At 42.0% G+C, this 19,215-nt stretch overlaps 1 protein-coding gene and 1 pseudogene across 1 annotated transcript in view; one reads left to right on the top strand and one right to left on the bottom strand.

Moving 5' to 3' along the window:
• The window catches only part of TGFBR3 (transforming growth factor beta receptor 3), a 196,519-nt gene that overhangs the window by 146,800 nt on the left and 30,504 nt on the right, over positions 1–19,215 (bottom strand). The gene's annotated exons all lie outside the window — the stretch shown is intronic.
• LOC114196870 (etoposide-induced protein 2.4 homolog) lies at positions 307–1,161 on the top strand (annotated as a pseudogene).

Genomic DNA, 19,215 nt, shown 5'->3' with positions numbered 1-19,215 from the left:
GGCACCAAGAATGGGCCACAACATACGAGTCAAAATGAGAGCAGCCCAGTGTGACCCAGGCATGCCCAGCATGGGTGCAGCGGCCCAGGCCCTGGGAGTGCCCCATCGGGAGCTGGTGGCCGGGCGCAGAGGGGCCGGGGGGAGCCAGGAGGAGCCGAGCCAGCCCATGGTGGGCGAGGGGCCAGGCGGGTCGGAGCCGGGTGGTTGGAGCGGCCGGAGTGGCCAGAGCAGCCAGGTCCTTCATGATGAAAGATTTTGAGATGCTTCTCTGTCCTCTGTGTAGTTGGTAGTTTGGGTGGTGAAGAGATGGCTGAGTGTGTCAAAACCTTTCTCTAGGACCTTACCAGGGGAATCAAAGACTCCATCTGGGGCATTTGTACCATCTCAAAGCTAGATGCTCGGATTCAGCACAAGAGAGAGGAGCGTGAAAGAAGGGCAAGCGGTGTTCTGGTACACAGGAGAGCCCAGAGTACAGAAAGGAAGCAAGAGAGTGAGCTACATGTGCTTAGCAGAAGTCTCCTCTTATTTTATCAAGTGTTTCCTCCTGTACTACAGTCAGTAACAGACCAAATTATTGGTGATCCATCACAACCTGGAGATGTCTGGTCATAGCTGGAATTCTTCCTTACCTCAGTTTTCAGTGCTCTTTGGGTGCTCCCACTGTTTGTGCTTTGCAAAGTTGTAAATGCCATTTCATTTCAAGACACAGCTGATGTGGCATTTGAGGTATCGGGGAGGAAGCCTCACCCATTCCCTAGTGTCAGCAAAACAACTGCTGACATGCTCTTCAGCCTTTTGCCTCAAGCTCTTTCCCTCATCCAGGGCATGTCTGTGAGTCTCCTTCCCATCCACCTTGTCGGGCAGCTGGTTAGTCTTCTGCATATGTCCCTTCTCTACTCGCTGGACTGCTTTGAGTATCGTTGGTTCAATAAAGGAACTGAAATGCACCAGCAGTTGTCAAACATAGAAAGGAACAGGCCTTACTACTTTGGGTTTGGTTTGCCCCTGGCTTGCCTCACAGCAATGCAGTCCTCATACATCATCAGGGGCTGCCTCTTTCTCCATCCTCTCCTCCATTCATTATCAGTGCCAATGAAGCAAGGATCCCTGGCAAAGTCTACCTTTTCCAGGTGTGCCCCTTCTCCTTGGTGGTTTTCTTAAGCAACAGACTTTTCCGCAAGACGGTCTACCTGCAGTCCGCCCTGACTGGCTCACCCTCTGCACAGAAATTCTCTTCGCCACATCCGTCTCCTGCCAGACTGAAGGCTGCTTGCAGGCCCCTGAGTGGCCTGCCATCCAGATGGGATGGGTGGGATTGGAAGCAGGCTTTAGGAGCTCTTTTCCTTGTCCCCTCCTCCACCAGGGAAGGCAGGACCTGCTCAGCCAAGGACCCGCTGCCTGTTCCCTTCTCTCTGAGGAACTGGGATTTGTGTCTCTGGTGCGTGTAAGGCAGAATCTTCCTGACACCAGTGGGTGCGTTTTTAACACTGGTGAGTCTGAATGGACCACAGGTTTCCGGCACTTGCCAGCCCCCGTGCCTGGACGGATGTGAATACTTTCCTCCCTGTGCCACTGACCCTCCCAGCCCCCTGTCCTGCTTTCCACCCCCCTTGGATGAATGGGTTTTATCATTCTGGCTGTTGTATTTTGTGGACCTGTTATTTGTGTTGTTTTTCTGTGAAGCACATATATTGGATGTAGGAGGGAAAGCAGTATCTCATTTGCTCCTGGCCACTCCATTTATAGCCGTCACTGTCTTTTATTTCTTATAACTCAGGTTAGATTTTGGTCTCTCTGGCTCCACTGCAAAAAACAAGCCTGAAGAGATGGGACAGGAGGAAAGACCTCACAGCCAGATCTGCTGCGTTTGGGGGAGTGATTTTCTTTCTTCCCCTTGTAGGAGAAAAAGCTTTTTTCATTGGTACATTTAAAGTTCCCCAGCTATAGGGGGGGACCAGTTTTGGACAAGTGCCCCTGCAGCACCGAATGCTCAGAGAAGCTGAACTTGGAACTCTGAAGGTCTGAAGTGTACTGCTGGCCACTGTCGGGTCTGTCTGGTATTTCAAAGGAAAATTGGGTGCTGCAAATAGGAACCGAATGGGGTTAACTTATTAAACTCATGAAGCCTGTGATTGGTTGGTGTTCTCCTGTCATTTTAAAGAGAGGAAATATAGGGAGGGGACAAATGTCAAAACACTTGTCCAATTTTAAAATGTCACAATTAGGGGCGCCTGGGTGGCTCAGATGGTGAAGCATCTGCCTTTGGCTCAGGTCATGATCCCAGGGTCCTGGGATTGAGCCCCATGTCAGGCTCCCAGCTCAGTGAGGAGTCTGTTTCTCCCTCTCCCTCTGCCTCTCCCCCAGCTTGTGCTCTCTCTCTCTCTCTCTCAAATGAATAAATAAAATCTTTAAAAAAAAGTCACAATTAAACATGAGCTAGTTTCCAAAAAAAAAAATGAAAGTGACATTTCCCTGCACTAAATTGAAAACAGATTCACATTCAAGTGTTTAATCGTTAATTCCATCATTTGAATACTGAGCACCTATAGTTCCCAAGTTCTTGCAGCTGTTAGAGATAAAGCAGTGAACAAGGTAAGCAGCCTTCTCTTCTTTCATGGAGCTTCCATTTAGGCAATTAAAAAAATATGGCAGATCAAACTTTTAAACACAAAGCTCCTCCTCCATGAAGGACATATGCAACAATACATGGGGGATGTTCTGTAGAGTGAGGTCCAGAGACCCAGGCCCTGCCTTTCCCCTCTGGCTCACTGCCCCACCACAGGCTCAGTGAAACAAATTTCTATGTCAAATGCGTACCCAAGCAGCTCAGAGCAACTCTACCTACAAATAGAAGCCTTACTCCTTTTATGAACAGGGAGCAAAGTCCTTTTTAAGTCCCATTGCTACACCATTCTGGTCACTTGTAGACAACCCTTAATTATCAAGAATCCTTTTATCTCACTATCTCCATTCAGGTGGGTTATTTGTTAACCAAATTCCATGCAGCTCTACAGGGCAGAACCAGGGGCTGAGAGTGGAGGTTTACAGCCAGGTGGATTGCACAACACAAAGAATTTCCCAAGGGTCAGGGATATTTTAAATTCAAGTAAAGGCTAGAGGCTCAGTCAACAGGATATTAGAAAGGTGATTTATGTACCAGGCTGAGCTGAACCAGATAATCTCTAAGGATCCTTAAAATACCAACATACCACAAATCTAGAGCTCTGGTAGTGTGCCTTATGAATGTAAAACCTACCCAGATGTAACTTATCCTAAAACATTACTTGAGGATAATGTTACTAACGAGATACAAACTCAGATGTCATGAAGAAATAAGCAACCTAAAATATACCACATGTTAACTAAGCAATAATTTTAATAGCACACAAATACTCCAAGCTACGGCTCAGCAGAGCTTACTAAGTGCCCAGCAGGTTTTGAGCACGTGAAGCGTCCTATCTCATTAAATTTTGAAAATAATCTAGTGAGATGAATGCTATTATTATATTACCTCCACTTTACAGATGAGGATGCTGAAGCAAACAGGTTACAAAGCTGTTTATTGGCAGACCTGGGATTAGCATTTAAGTCTATGCTCTGAAGCACTATGCTCTGTTAAGCTGTCTTGTTGGGAGTTGGAGAGCATCTTCCTCTTAGACTGTGTTACAGAAAGATCCTGAACTAGTTAACTACTTAAAGGAATCTTTGAAATGTGATGAATTAAGCTTTTCTGATGTATGATAATCATAAATTTCCTTTCTAGATATGATACATACTAAATTTGCTGTATTTTACTAAATTGTAGAAGTACTCAGAGAGTTAGGTCAGTTTCCAAATCTTATTTCCAAGTAGTAGCTTAAACACTAGAAGAATCTGGCTCAGAATCAACTACAAAATTTCCTATGACAGTATAACAAACACACACTACATTAGATATTTATATTTCTGCTAAATATCAGAGATGCCCAAATTGGTGATTATGACAGAGCTGGCCCTCAACTGTGGCAGTTTCCATTACAAAATCCACATTACAGGAATTCAGGATCCTGTTTAAAAACTGATTGAGACTGATACTTAATAGGACAATACACCATTGGCTTCCCCCTCCCTTTTGTTTTTTCATCTTTAAAAACTAAAGCCATCAAGTCTCCTTCCATTTAAACTGAAAAAGGAAAATGTTAGTTCCAAAGTTTGGAATTATTAATACATTCCAGCTGGCTTTTTTTTAAGTCTACATTTGTAAATATTAGGGATGTCTAAGGAGTCTTCATCAAGTTTTTTTAAAAAACAAGTACTAAATAACTAATTAACTTCATAAAGATTTTAAGTCTATAATGGATATTACAACCTTAGACTGCCTCAGTATAGATTTTGGTGGTATATAAAGAACCCATAACAAAGAAAAATGACTTATCTAAATATTTGTAAATCTCCACACAAAAGAAGTTTCATGTATATGCAAATATTATAGCACAAAAATTCCAGGAAATCACACATTTTTTTATTTGTGATACACATAAACTGACAAAAAAATATTCAGCAATAATTAAAAATCTTTACCTTACTCAGTATAGTAAAAACCAATTAAGATCTAAAACTACAATTTTTTGAAGGGGACACTGAAAGAAATAATTTTACAGGCTTAAAAAGTCAGAACAGGGCTCTCAAATCCCCACCTCACAAATATTACTATTATCATATCCTCTAGATATGATTCTTTTTGTCATTAACTTTGTAAATATCACTTTCTAGAAATTATGTGTAATGCTCCATAATGCCCATGCTGCCAAGATGACATCTTTGACAGCAACAGTGATTTGGAATCATAAAATCTGGGAGCTGAAAGAAACCTGAAGATCCTCAGGCTTATGTCTCTCATCTGCCAGGTGAAAAAACAGATACAGAGGTACTGAGTGACCTCCCCAGGGCCAAGAATTCTAGGTGAAACACTTCACTGAAACTTCATTTGGGCCAGAAGACAAGATTTGCCCCCTCCCCATGCTAAGACATCTCTTCTTTTATTTAGCAAGCAGCAATTCTGAAACGTTTTGGTCTTAGGATCCTTTTATGTTTAAAATTACTGAGGACTCCAAAGAGATTTTGTTGGTATGAGTTTTATCTATCAACATTTAGCACAACAGAAATGAAAACTGAGAAAATTTTTTAAGTATTTAATTCATTTAAAACCAACAATAATAAGCCCACTGATGCTAATGCAAATATTATCTTTTATGAAAAATAACTTTTTTTGAAATAAAACTATTTAGTGAGAATAGCGGCATTGTTTTACATTTTTGCAAACTCTTTAACATCTAGCTTAATAGAAGACAGCTGGGTTTTCAGATCTACTTCTGTATTCAATTTACTGTGATACATTGTTCTGGTTGAAGGATATGAAGAAATCTGGCCTCACACAGATACGTAGTTGGAAAGGAGAAGCAAATCCTAACAGTCTCTTCATATACTTGTAGCTAGCTAGCTAGTTCTTCTTCAATATTTTACCTAAACTCATTAAATAGTCATCACTTAAAGGTTAGTTGTGATGCGCAAGCTGAATTGCATAATAAACTTTTCATACCTTGTTACATTAAAATCCATTGCTCTCAAAATAGTGAGTAATTACAAAGGTAAAACTAGTAACTTTATAGCAGAGATTCTGGCAGACACCACTTTCGCCAAGTGATAAAGGTCAACATCACCAGTAATGAGACGTTATCAATTTAATGTAACCCCGATTTGACACCCTGAAAAGGGCACATTGCCTGTGTGTGCCCTTCCCAATAATGTATAATCTCAATCATGAGAGAATATCAGATAAACTCAAATTGAGGGACATTTTCCAAAACAACTGGCCACACTTCCAAAGTGTCAAAATCACTGGAAGACAGAGAACTGTCACAGACTGGAGGAAACCAAGGAGACATGACAATTAAATGCAATGTGAGATTTTGAGTTGGGTCCTGGAATAGAAAAAGAGCATTAGAGGAAAAATTGGTGAAATCCAAATAAATTCTATACTTCAGTTAATAATATTGTACCAAGATTAATTTCTTAGTTTTAATAATCGTTTTATACATAAGGTCAGGGTATTTCTTTGGGACATGGCTGATTTGCTGTTGGCTGAGCTAAGGACTCAGGTGGCTCTGAAATGAGCAACGTTAACAGCCAAAGGACTAAATCTGGAGCTAGGATGGAGAAGACCTTGCTCCTCTAGAGGAAGTGACTTGGCCTTCAGCTGGAGGTTGGAGGGTATATAAGATGTTATTATAAGGTGAAGCTGAGTAAAGGGTATGGGAACTCTTTGTACCATTTATTTAAGTCTTCTGTAAGCCCAAAACTATCTGAAAATATAAAGTTTTTAAAAATCAGCTGCTTTATCCTGCACTGTCAAGATGTGAGATCTTTTATTACCCACACATGATTTTGTAACATCACGTATTGACCATCTGGAAAATCACGGTTCACAGAGTTATGCAAATATGCCAGATATTGACATATTTCTTATATGATATCAAAAAAATCATATTTGTTCATATTTCCATTGATCTCATCAAAAAGGTATTTAACTATTCAGAAACTGCCATGGTCATGGGGATGAATATGAGTTTTCCAAAACTTTAATTTTTGCATGAAAAATAAAATTTTTCACTGGCAACTAAGATTGTAAACAGTTTTCTTTGAAATCACAGGATCACTTTGTTCATTTTCGAAAAATGCCTGCCAAGTACTGAAGGCTAGATAACCATCATTTGTCAGTCGTCCTTTCAAGTAAAATGGTGTTCTGTGAAAAACAGATCAGTTCAGCTCACAATTCAGACAACTGCGCAAGTGTCTCCTCAGGACGGCCGCGGCACTTTGGAATGTAGAAGAGCTACTTGCCTCCTTCCCATTTCATAGAGAATGTGAAAAAGACATGTATTTGAGGGTTTTTAATTCCTTTGGCAAGAACATTCTTAACTGAAACTGGTGTATGGCAGTGAAGCGCTACCCCGATCCCTGCTAAGGCACCAACTGTTTTCTCCAATATTCCTCTTGGAATATTGCAGTGTCAACCCAGTGAAAAAGACAACTTTGAATTATTACAGTAACAGTTCTGACCTCACAAACTCTTGATAAGGTCTTAGATCCATGACCACACTTTGAGAGCCACTGGTTTAAAGAGTTAAACCTTCAGCTCCTGCATGAAATATATCACCACTGCTTAAGCCAAGGTAAAGAGTACTAAAGAGTCTTAGGCTAAGCTTTACAGAATGTTTACCAAGAGGCAATAGCTTCTTGCTGTCAAAGACATTATCTAGTGACAGATCCAATACCTGTCTTTAAAACAACCACCACAGGTCACTCAGACATTGTTTTACCTAAGAATCTGAAGACAGTGACCCCTCACCTGGTTTCCACAGGCTAGCCTTCATCCCAACATCGCTTCCTTTGCCCAAAATAGAATACACTAAGGTTCAGATTTATTACTTTAGCAAAGTTGTTTCTCTTTATTGTACTTTATGAGTGAGACAGGGTTATAATTATTGATTTATTCAATAAATATTAAGCACCCACTATGTGCAAGGGACTAGGGATTGATCAATGAACAGTCTCTGCCCCCTCCCTGAAAGGTCACATTTAAGCAGGGCCAAAGGCACTGGGCAAAGTCCTCCATTTGAGAATTTTCATATATACGGAACAGCTACACCAGAGCTTTTGCAAACTGACTTAACTTTTGTGGAGCTTATATTTTAGTGGGGGGAGATAAATAATAAACACAGTAAGTAAATTATAAGCATGTTTCAAAGTGATAAGTGCTATGAGGGGAAAAACCAGCAAAATAGGAAGGGATGGACATACCAGGAGTTCAGAGGGATTACAATGTTAAATAGGATGGTTCAGGGTGGGACTAAGCCCACAGGTACTACACAGATGAGGAAAATTACTGTTAGGTGGTCTCACTCCATTGTTTCTGGGTTCTCCTCTCTCCGCCCAGCCCCAATCCTCAGTGCCACTAGTACCTTTCTTGAGGATTCATGCCTATCCTCCAATCTCCAGCTAAAGGCCAAGTCGCTTCCTCTAGAGGAGCAAGGTCTTCTCCATCCTAGCTCCAGATTTAGTCCTTTGGCTGTTACGTTGCTCATTTCAGAGCACCTGAGTCCTTAGCTCAGCCAACAGCAAATCAGCCATCTCCCAAAGAAATACCCTGACCTGCCTTATCTCTGTTGGGAGCACACTGTTGAACAATAAACTCATTCTGCCCATCCTAGGTTTGTTTCAGCTCTCTTTCTTTTCCCAAATATACAGGTTCTCTAAATAAGGATTAACTTTGTAAAGACCTATTATGTGCCACAAACTGCTGGCTGCTTTTTTTAAAAATTTTTTTAAAGATTTTCTTTATTTATTTGACAGAGAGATAGAGAGAGAGCACAAGTAGGCAGAGCAGCAGGCAGACGGAGAGGGAAAAGCCGACTCCCCGCCAAGCAGGGAGCCCAACATGTATCTCATTCTCCCGACAATCAACAGACTAAGAGTAATTAGCAGTACTCTATAGATTAGGCAACAGAAGCTCTGAAAATCATAACTTGGGACTCAAACTCAAATCTCCAAAACAAGAAAAAAAGAAAGCTTTTTATTGACAACCTCCTCCCAACTTCATCACACACTTTATACCACACTTCGGTGCTCCCACTGTACTGCTTTGAGCAGAACATAAGGAAAATAAAGAAACTGATCACTGACAGAGTTTCTTTTCTGCAAAACTGTATTTCATGATCAGATCTGATTTTTGAACCAAATATATGTCTGAATAATAAGACTCACAACTTAAAGGACTGGGTAAATATGTTCACCATGCTAACATTTTCAAAGAACACTATTCATTTAAAATAAACACGACCCAGGGCGCCTGGGTGGCTCAGTCGATTAAGCATCTGCCTTTGGCTCAGGTCATGATCCCAGGGTCCTGGAATCAAGCCCCACGTCGGACTGTCTGCTCAGCGGAGAGCCTGCTTCTCCCTCTCCTCCCCGCTCCTGCTCTCTATCTCTGTTGATATCTTTGTGTCTCTCTCTCTCAAATAAATAAATAAAATCTTAAAAATATATATATATAAAATAAATAAAATAAACATGACCCTCTGGTTTATATGCATTATCTCATTTATAATCGTCACCAGAACACAGTGTGGTAGATACTGATGATGATATCTCTATTTTTATAGGTGAGGACACTGAGGCTATGATTATACAGCCTGCAAATAGCAAAACCTGAGCCTGAACCTGTGTCTGAATCCACAGCCCAAGGTGACATCTACCACACAATCTCTGTCAAGAATGAACACTGTGCTGGAGAATTACTTTTACTAAACAAAAGTGTAATAGTCCAACAGATTCACTTTGGTAAAGCCCACAGGCATTCCTCATATTTGGAGCATAAAATCTCTACAAAATCCTTTAGTTACAAGTCTCAAATAAAGCTTCACCAGAGTGATTGTGCTCTAGAAAAAAATCTGCTCAGAAAACCCAAGGGTCCAGCAAAAGGACACAACTTTCAGCCTTTGGATTCTGATATTGCCCCTAACTCTGACCTTTAGTCTAAAGGAATAAGGATACTCATTTTACCTCAGTGAAGAGATCTTATGGCTATCCCCTGGTCAGGAACACCGGTTTGAGCCTCAGGTAAAGAACATATTTCTTGGGGCGCCTGGGTGGCTCAGTTGGTTAAGCATCTACTGTTGGCTCAGGTCATGATCTCAGCGTCCTGGGTTGGAGCTCAGCATCCTCGGGCTCCCTGCTGAGCAGGGAGGCCGCTTCTCCCTCTCCCTCTGCCCCTTCTCCTGCTTGTGCTCTCTCTCTCAAATAAATAAATAAAATCTTTAAAAAAACACACACACATTTCTTAAGTACACACTGAACTCTTGAGTTCCTAAAACTTAGAGCAAAGCCATCCAGGTCAATAACTCACTTCAGCAGCAGCCTTAGTTATCTGTGCCTGAGTTCGCTTGCCAAATGGCCAGAGGAAGAATTAGTTTTCATCATTATTAATAAAGAGTTGTTTGAAGAAGACAGAATTATAGCTCTAAATAGAGGTTCTCAAACCCCATTCTAATGAAACAGTCATGCATAATGAATAGTGTTCACATCTGGACATACTATAGTCTTCAAAATAAACTACTGAAAACTACAAAAAGCAGTGCTGAAAGAAATTAAAGAAAACCTACACAAATAGAGGGGTATACCATGTTCATGGATGACAAAACACACATGACACTACAGATTGTGTACTTTTCATTCTCTCAATAGCAATCGTAACCCTTTCCTCTCCTACTCAAATATACTTAAATATAAATAATCATGGTTATTTTAGGGTAACTTTGAATTTTGTTTTATCTTTTTAAAGAAAATCTTTAAGACATCAATTTAACTATTAGTTGTAACATTATTCATGATATCTTATAATTTATATGGGAAATACCAGTAAATCTTGACATTGTGGCACAAAATTACTTTCTAGGATAAAAATGCAATGAGACTAAAAAAAATAAGGCAGAAAAAAACCTCATAGTCATTTATTGGTTCAAAGACTTTACTGCCAACTTTTAAAAATATCTTTCATGTTCTCTCACAGCTCTGAGATCTGCATTCCTATCAACTCCATCAAGTTGCCTGGGAGCCATCTGCAAAAGGGGTTAAAAGTCCAAAGTTGTTACTCTAGGTCTGCTGGTTGAGGAGAAGGCAGGTTGCCCAAGGTATCAGGACAGCCAGCCTCACACAGAGTAAACAGAGGCCACTGTGCTCTCGGGAATAAATTCCTCAACCAGAACACACTCTCCTGAGGTTTTCATGTAAGATTTTTCCAACAGATTCCAAGTTGAGTAATAAACAGAAATAACAGATTTTGTTGGGCCTTCCTTGAGTTCAGGAAGATCTGACAATATCATGAAATAGCCTAGCACAGGCCTCTGAAATTTTTCATTAGAATTCTTTTCTCCTGAATCATGTTAATAAAGGACGACTTGGCCTGGGATTTGTATGTAACTACTGACTCACAGGCTGCCCAAGCCCAGAAGGATGGGGAAAAAACACTGAGGTCTGTCAGTAGGAGGCAGGGCCAGGCCCAGGGGCTGAAAGATTTCTGGAGGGGTGTTTTCAAACAGTGCTATATACTACTTAGAAAACAGCTCCCTTATATAATACTCGATTAGCTCTGAGATGTCTGAAATACTCTTCTCTACTTTCATCTTCAACTGACTGCACTGCTCCAAGAGTCACTGGCACCAGCACTTGGCCCAGAAAGCCTCAAATCTCTCTCATCTTTAAGGGGCAGGGACTTCCATTACCTTTCTAAGATTCATCTGGCCGAGCTAATTTTTTCAGGTACTATTATTTTATAAGATATGTCAAATGTAGCAAAATATGAAATGCAAGCCTATTTTCCCCCTTCATTCATACAGTGTATCTTGAACTTAAATTGGCACGCACTTGATTTCAGATTGAGATTTTTTGAACACCATTTTCCAAATGCAGTAGCAATTTGCTGCCCTAGGCCAGACAAACAGAGGAAATGAGGAATCTGATTTGTTTTATTTTTTGGGGGGGTGGGGGGAAGGGTGGGGTACTACTTAAGGCCTGATCCTGGTGGTGCCTTTGAACATTTAACACTAAAACCTGAATTATTTCATAACAAACTAGAGCTCCCTTTCCTCTCCCTAAGAAGAGGCCCTTGGGAAGTATTTATTTGGTTAATTAGCTTTAAGTAATTGTGTTTCTCTCACAAAACAAAAAACAAACAAAACTTCTAGAAGATGCTCTTTGAGTTCCCTAGCTCGGCAAGGTCCGTAAGAGCTCCATCAGCCAAGAGCCTGGAGCAGTAAACTGGGAATTGAGGGAACAATGTGGCCACAAGCACTTCTCCAAAAAGAAAAACAACTCCCCTCTTGGCCCAACTCCAAAAGGCAATTGAGCTGGGTAAGGTCCAGGTTAATCTCTGAACAGCCTCTCTGCCAACTTTCTCCTACAGGCATTAGGTTTTTCAACATGGGCTTTGCAAATAATCTAAAACAATTAATTAGTGCTTTTGAATTCACCCTGTACCATTAATGAACCACTGCCAGACAGCCTTTGATGGTGTATTTCCAGAGCTAATTAAACGTGGCAAAACAGAGGACACAGACTTGCTGGGCATTTGAGAGGGCAAGGCTGAGACCTGGCCAGTGACAGTGAAGCCATCCTTGCAGACAATCCTGGGGTGACAAAGGTGGCGGGGGGGGGACGGCTGCTAGGGTCAAGCCCTCAGGAGTCCCTCACAATATGCCATACACTGCTCTCAAATTATATAATTATCAGGGTATTGAAGTTCAGACAACTCATTCATTGTAAAGACTTTTTTTTGTTCTCATGAGTGAAAATTCTTAATTTGATACTGAAAAGTTTGGTACTGCTTCTAGTCCATACTTCCACACCTCCACCCCCCACCAAAGACTTGTTTTCAAATTAAAAAAAAAAGTACAATAGTTTTAAACACTAAATATTAATATAAATCTCACCCCCAAATTCCCTCTCTCAATCACAGAGTCCACTCCCATAACCTCTATCACGTGGGAAATCTTTCCATTTTTTTTTCACTATCTAATGCCACACAGAATTCCAGGCTGCTCCACATGCATGGCCAGCAAAATAAACACATTTTCGGGAGGCCCAGAAAAAAGCTAGCAGGGGGCCCGAAGTAAAAATGTTGTTGCATTCCTCTGGATTTTTCTGGTCCAATTTCAAAAACAGAACGACCACCACCGGGGGCTTGTGGCAAGCTCCAGAGCTGTACAGCCTTGCCCTCCTCTACCATGACATTGATGAGGTCTGAGAAAGCAAATCAGAAAACCTTACAAACCAGTGGCAAAATAAAGTTAATTTAAAAGATAGCTTTTCAGGCACAGAGGTTAAATCTTCTCTGTGTCTTATCCCAGTTTTTAATACATATGGTGTCAGCTCCTTAACTCTTAAAGATCTCACAGAATCCACTGCTAAAGTAATAGCTGCTCAACAAAAATCCCTAGACTCTCTGCCCAAAGTTGTTCTCGACAATAAGAAAGTAACTGATTATCATTTCGCTGAACAAGGAGGGGTCTGTGCTGTGGTCAACACCACTTGCTGCACCTGGATTAACACTTTTGGGAAAGGTGAAACTCAGCTACAAGAAATCACTGGACAGGGGTGTCTAGCTGGCTCAGCTGGTAGAGCATGTGACTCTTGGCCTTGAGATTGTGAGTTTGAACCCCCAGCTGGGGGTAGAGTTTACTTAAAAAAAAAAAAAAAGTCACTGGACAAGCCACTTGGCTTAAGAAAGTGACTCCTTCAACGGGGTCTTTCTTTGACTTATTTGATTTTGATTGGTTTGGGTCCTGGGGACCACAGCTCCAAGGTACACTCCAAACACTGGGAATTACCTGGTTTCCAAGAATCATGGTAATCGCCCTAGTGTGTTTTATTCTCTCAAACGCTTTAAATGCATGTTCAAAGCCACTAACTACCAAGCAAATTATCCCCCAGAAAGTGAGAAAAGAAATGGAGAAAATGACCAACTTAAGGAACATGAACCTGAAGCTGTGACCTGTGAATGAATACCATACAGAAGGTCAGCAGAATCTGTGAGAGCTTCAGAGTGTAGCTGGGAGAGGCGCTCAGGCCTTCAATTTTGATCATATTTCTCAGGCTGACAGTGTGATCATAGGGGCAGGAAGGGATTATTAAAAAACACGGTAACAGGCTCAAAATGGAGTTAAGTATGCTAAGCCCCACATCACCAAACTGACTGAATCACAGTTTCAGCTCTCCCAGAAATAGAACGTTAAACCTGTCAATCAACCGGTCAATCAGGAATGACCTGGAGAGCACTACTGAAGTGATATGCCTGACAGCCCCCTGCCATCCCCTAAAGAAGTGACCTTGCTACAACCAATCCACCTTTTACTGCTATAAACGTCCTTGTCCTACTCTCTCATGTCATTTTGTATAGCTCCTTGGAGCTCGTTTCTGTCTGCTAAATGGGATGCTGCCCAATTCATGAATCACTGAATAGGCAGTAAGATCTTTAAAATTAAGTAGTAAATAAATATGGTATCAAGGTGCTTAATAAGTATCAATAACAACTTGGGAAATTTTTTTACTCCTGAAAAATGTTAATTTTTTAAAGTTCTAGCTTGGGGGCGCCTGGGTGGCTCAGTCGTTAAGTGTCTGCCTTCGGCTCAGGTCATGATCGCAGGGTCCTGGGATCGAGCCCCGCATCGGGCTCCCTGCTCAGCGAGAAGCCTGCTTCTCCCTCTCCCACTCCTCCTGCTTGTGTTCCCTCTCTCGCTGTGTCTCTCTCTGTCAAATAAATAAATAAAATCTAAAAAAATAATAGTAATAAAATAAAGTTCTAGCTTGGAGTCTGATAATAGGAATTAAATAGGAATCAGTGAGGAAGCCAGAGTTTAAAACTAAAATAGCAGCAGCAGAAATGAGGTGTTCCCCCCCTTAACGCTAACTTATTTTTTAAGATTTTTTATTTATTTATTTGACAGAGAGAGACACAGCGAGAGAGGGAACAAAAGCAGGGGGAGTGGGAGAGGGAGAAGCAGGCTTCCCGCAGAGCAGGGAGCCCGATGTGGGGCTCGATCCCAGGATCCTGGGATCATGACCTGAGCCAAAGGCAGACGCTTAACAACTGAGCTACCCAGGCGCCCCTTAACGCTAACTTTTTTAAACATCCTTTTTAACCTACCTCAACTCCCCCTTTTTTCCAGTCAGCTGGTACCATCCTTCATTACCTAGAGTCTCCTGAGCCTAGTTGCCCGTACCAGGCTCACTGAATCAACACAAGTCTCCTGCCTTGGTCTACTAAGTCACAAGGCAAAAAATGGGAAAAGGCAAAAGAGGTACATGAAAGGAAAAACTGGGGGAAAACTGCTTCTTTAATAACTATGATGATTATGTTGAAGTGTAGCCCCAGCTAATAAAGATGCACCTGGTTTCTACGCGCGTACCACACTTACGGCTGCAGAGCTCAAGGTTCAAGGTCTCTGAGGAACTCACTCCCTCAAACCAATTTCCTCTCCAGCACATGAATCCCTCGGACCCAAATGAGTTTACTGAAAGGTTTTCAAGATAGCTATTTCAAAAGGAAGCCAAAACCAAACTCCCATTTACGACAGTAAGAATTTTCTAGAAGGTGTTTGCAGGTTGTGTGTTACAATTAGAGCACTGAGAAAACAGATGATCTATGCGTTCAAATGAGATCTGCAGACCAGCAGCATCGACATTATATGGACCTGTTAAAAAATGTATAGTCTGTGACACATCAAGAACTACTAAAACAGGGGCGCCTGGGTGACTCAGTCTGCCTTCGGCTCAGGTTGTGATCCCAGGATCCTGGGACTGAGCCCCAGATCGGATGGGGCTCCCTGCTTGGCAGGGAGCCTGCTTCGCCCTCTGCCTGCTGCTCCCTCTGCTTGCTCGCTCTCTCTTTCTCTCTGTCAAATAAATAAATAAAATATTTTAAAAAAACAAAAAGAAGTAGTAGAAGTAGTAAGCAGGCCAGGTGGCTGCTAGAGTGGAGACTTGGAGCTAACTGGGGGCAGGTGTGGCGCTGCATACAGCCTGACAATTTTTACCCAGAGTGAGACAGAGGCACTGGAGGGTTTGAGCTGCAGAATGATATGATCTGAAGGATGTTTTAACAGGATCCCTGTGGCTGCCGTGTTGAGAATAGACTGTTGGGCAAAAGTGCATTTGGGGATACTGGTTGATGGCTATTGTGATAATTGAGCAAAATGATGGTGACCAGGATCAGATTTTAGAAGGGAGGGCCCTTGGCAGTGATATGCTTACGAAATCAAGAATGATTTTGTGATTTTCATGTGTTCCTTTAGGGGAAGAAAGAATAAAGACCTCTATCTCCTATCAGTGGAACACTAGGCCATTAATGTTAGTAAAGATAATCACTTCTACATACCAATGAAAGCTGTTATCTTAAAATAAACCATCTAAAAATCTCTTTGCCCTATGAATGACTGTTCTTGAATAATCATAGTCTTAAAAGCCTGGACCCTCTCTTCCTAATTTACTTACTCTCCTCATTGCCATGTCTCATTCTTTTCATTCCCTTGGTGGTCTTTTTTTCGGGATTATGGATTTTGAGGGTCTTACCAAACTTTTTGCAATAATGCTTCTCATAGCAAAACCAGTGTTTCAGAGAAGTAGAGTTGTGCCCATCTTTATATAGCAATAAATGTGTTGTGTGTAAACTCATTTTTATAAATTAAACTACATATTAAGTTTGAGGTTGATACGGCAGGTTTTTTTCTCTGAAGAAAATAATCACTCTAAAATATGTTTTATAATACGGATATTCACAGTGGTTTTGCCTGAGAGCAGGGTATACCCACCTTGCTTTTGGAGTTGGAATTCATAAACAGACAAACATTAGGCTAAATCTAAATCTTAATGTGCATACAAATCATCTGAGGACCTTGTTAACATACAGATTCTATTTTAGTAGTTCTTTTTTTTTAAGATTTCGTTTTTTTTATTTGAGAGAGCATGAGTGGAGAAGGAGGGCTCATGCATTCTCTGTCAAATAAATAAATAAAATCTTTAAAAAAAAAAAAAAAGAGGGCACCTGAGTGGCTCAGTCAGTTAAGTCAGTCTGCGGTCAGTTCAGGTCATGAACCCAGGGTCCTGAGATCGAGTCCCGCATCGGGCTCCCTGCTCAGCAGGAAGCCTGCTTCTCCCTCTGCCTGCAACTCCCCCTGCTTGTGTTCCCTCTCTCTCTCTCTCTCAAATAAATAAATAAATCCTTTTAAAAAAATAAATTAAAAAATATTCTTAATAAAAAAAGAAAAGGGGAAATGATCAACGGGGCTCTCCCCTAACTCAAAAGAAAGGGGCAAGTGGGAGCCAAGCGGCCCGGTGCTTCAGCACGCAGCAACCAAACAGCAGTGCGGCCGAGCGCCCGCGCATCCCGCTGGGAACGCTTGCAGAGCCAAGTGCTGCAGCAGCTCGGTGCCATCACCGAGGGAAACAAGAGCACAACTCTGGAAGCTGGTGTTCTGCTCTCCCCGGAGGCCGGTGCTCCCCAAGCATCCTCCCAGATAGGGCAGAAGCGTAGGGAGGAAAGGAGGTGTTACTCCTGAGGGTTCTGGTCTATCATCTAGACTAGGACCAAGTTATTCAGGCATATGAGGCCAAAGGGAAGCAACACAAAGAACTTCAAGCAGTTACACGGCAAATTTTTCCTTTTGCCGGAACTACAACTTATCACTATATAGTTCCCTTCACTGCCAACAGAGATAATAACTTTAAAAAAAAATCAATTTTTCCTTTGAAGGCGTTAAGATTTTCCACATTCCACTCTAGGTTTTGGTTTTTGGGGGTTTTGTTTTGTTTTGTTTTGTTTTGTTTTGTTTAAGATTGCTATGAGTTGGCAGGATAGGGCAGGAGAATAGCTAGGCCTCAGTCCCCAGAGCACCTGCTGCCTAGTCTTTGGAAGGAACATTCTGAGAGCAAGCAAGTGCATTTTTAAGCCCTCTAGAATTCTGCCTGATTTACAGTGTCCTCTCAGAGAACAAAAATATGACTATATTGGACTTCAAAATAAATCTTTTTTAGGACACTCTGGCAGAGAATGGTTTAAAAAAAAAAAATATGTGTAAGTCAGCCAGGAGCTCACATGGATGCAGTGCAGTCCGGGCCAACCTTCCAAGAGGGGCAAACACTTTGATGCCCTGATTCCTGTGTCCAGGGCTGTCTGAGAGAGGGCCTCACATTGGAACCCTTCCCAGAACACTCCCGGCTCCTACCACACTTCCAAAACCAGCACTCCGGGCACAGAGCTCTATCAGTGATTCGAGGTAGCCCCAGAGTATGAGGCATTAGTTATCAAAGCCACAAGCTGCGAAAGCCTCATTTCCTATATCCACAATGTGTGAAAGTATAAGCTTTGAGCAATCTAACAGCTGTGTGGGGCACATACAGCTAGCTCTGTGCTGGTGGAAATGTGGATCAGTGTTTATAAAACAGACCATCGCTGGTGCCCTAAAATAACCCAGATAAATCAGGGATCTAAAAAGCAGCATGGCAAAGATACAGTCTAGGATGAGGATGCAAAGGAGAGAGAAAACTGGCGTCTGTTCACTTGTCTGACATCAAATCTACGTACAATCTTACTCATGTTCTTGGTGAACATCTTGCTTATGCTATGCACAGCTGATGACCCAACTATCTGCTAGGAAACCGCCTTTGCAAATAAAAAAAAAGCTGTATTAGCATCATATCCTATTCCACTCGCCCCCCCCCCCAAGCCCCCAACACACACCCAAGTCCATGCAGGGCAAGGGACTCTGAGAAACAAACTCATTTTTTTCTTGACGACTGCTGCATGTCCCCGCTTGGTGTGTGTATGTGTGAGCACATGCATGTTGGCTTACTGTTCCTATGCAAAAAACACAGAGCAAGGAGGGACCCCATCATGCTCGTGTGTGCATGGTCTCTCCCCAAAAAACACATTAAATTCAGGTCACTCTAACCACTCTGGGTCTTTGAATACAGTTCTTTACTCTTTAAGATAAATAGAAAGTTGGCACCGTGGTGAAAGTGGTGGAAATGTTGATCAGTGTTTATAAAACAGACCATTGCTGCTGCCCTAAAATAACCCAGATAAATGAGGGATCCAAAAGGCAGTGTGGCAATGACACAGTCTACGATGAGGATGCAAAGGAGAGAACCTGGCGTCTGTTCACTTGTCTGACATCAAATCTGTGTACAGTCTTACTCATGTTCTTGGTGAACATCTTCCTTACACTCTGCACACCTGATTACCCAGCTGGCATCGCAACTGACACCTCGTCCCTATGTATCCAAGAGAGCAATTAAATACAAAAGTAGTTACAGTAACAACCTAAAAACAATAGTAATCACAGGCCAAATCAACTAGCTGGATGCAGAGACTCAGTATTGGCAAGAGAAGGCCTTGGCCAGATGTGCTTTGAATCTTTGAGTCTGTCCCTCCTCTAGCCTTGACGGTCCCCAGTGGCAGTCCCCCCATGGCACTCTCCCCCCCTTCCTGCCATTATGAAACACAGCTTCCGATCACTCAGTAGGCAGAGAGGAGAAAACTATGGAAGAACCACCTCTGCAGTCCCCGGGCCATCAATGATCAGTCCAGGGGAAAGAGTGCCAGTTCCTTTCGGGCAGCGTAATAGG

Source organism: Eumetopias jubatus, unplaced genomic scaffold (genome assembly GCF_037043125.1).
Source record: "Eumetopias jubatus isolate StellerSeaLion01/CBP00866 unplaced genomic scaffold, mEumJub1_p1.0 scaffold_4, whole genome shotgun sequence".
NCBI classification, from domain to species: domain Eukaryota; kingdom Metazoa; phylum Chordata; class Mammalia; order Carnivora; family Otariidae; genus Eumetopias; species Eumetopias jubatus.
This window is presented reverse-complemented; position numbering and strand designations above follow the sequence as displayed.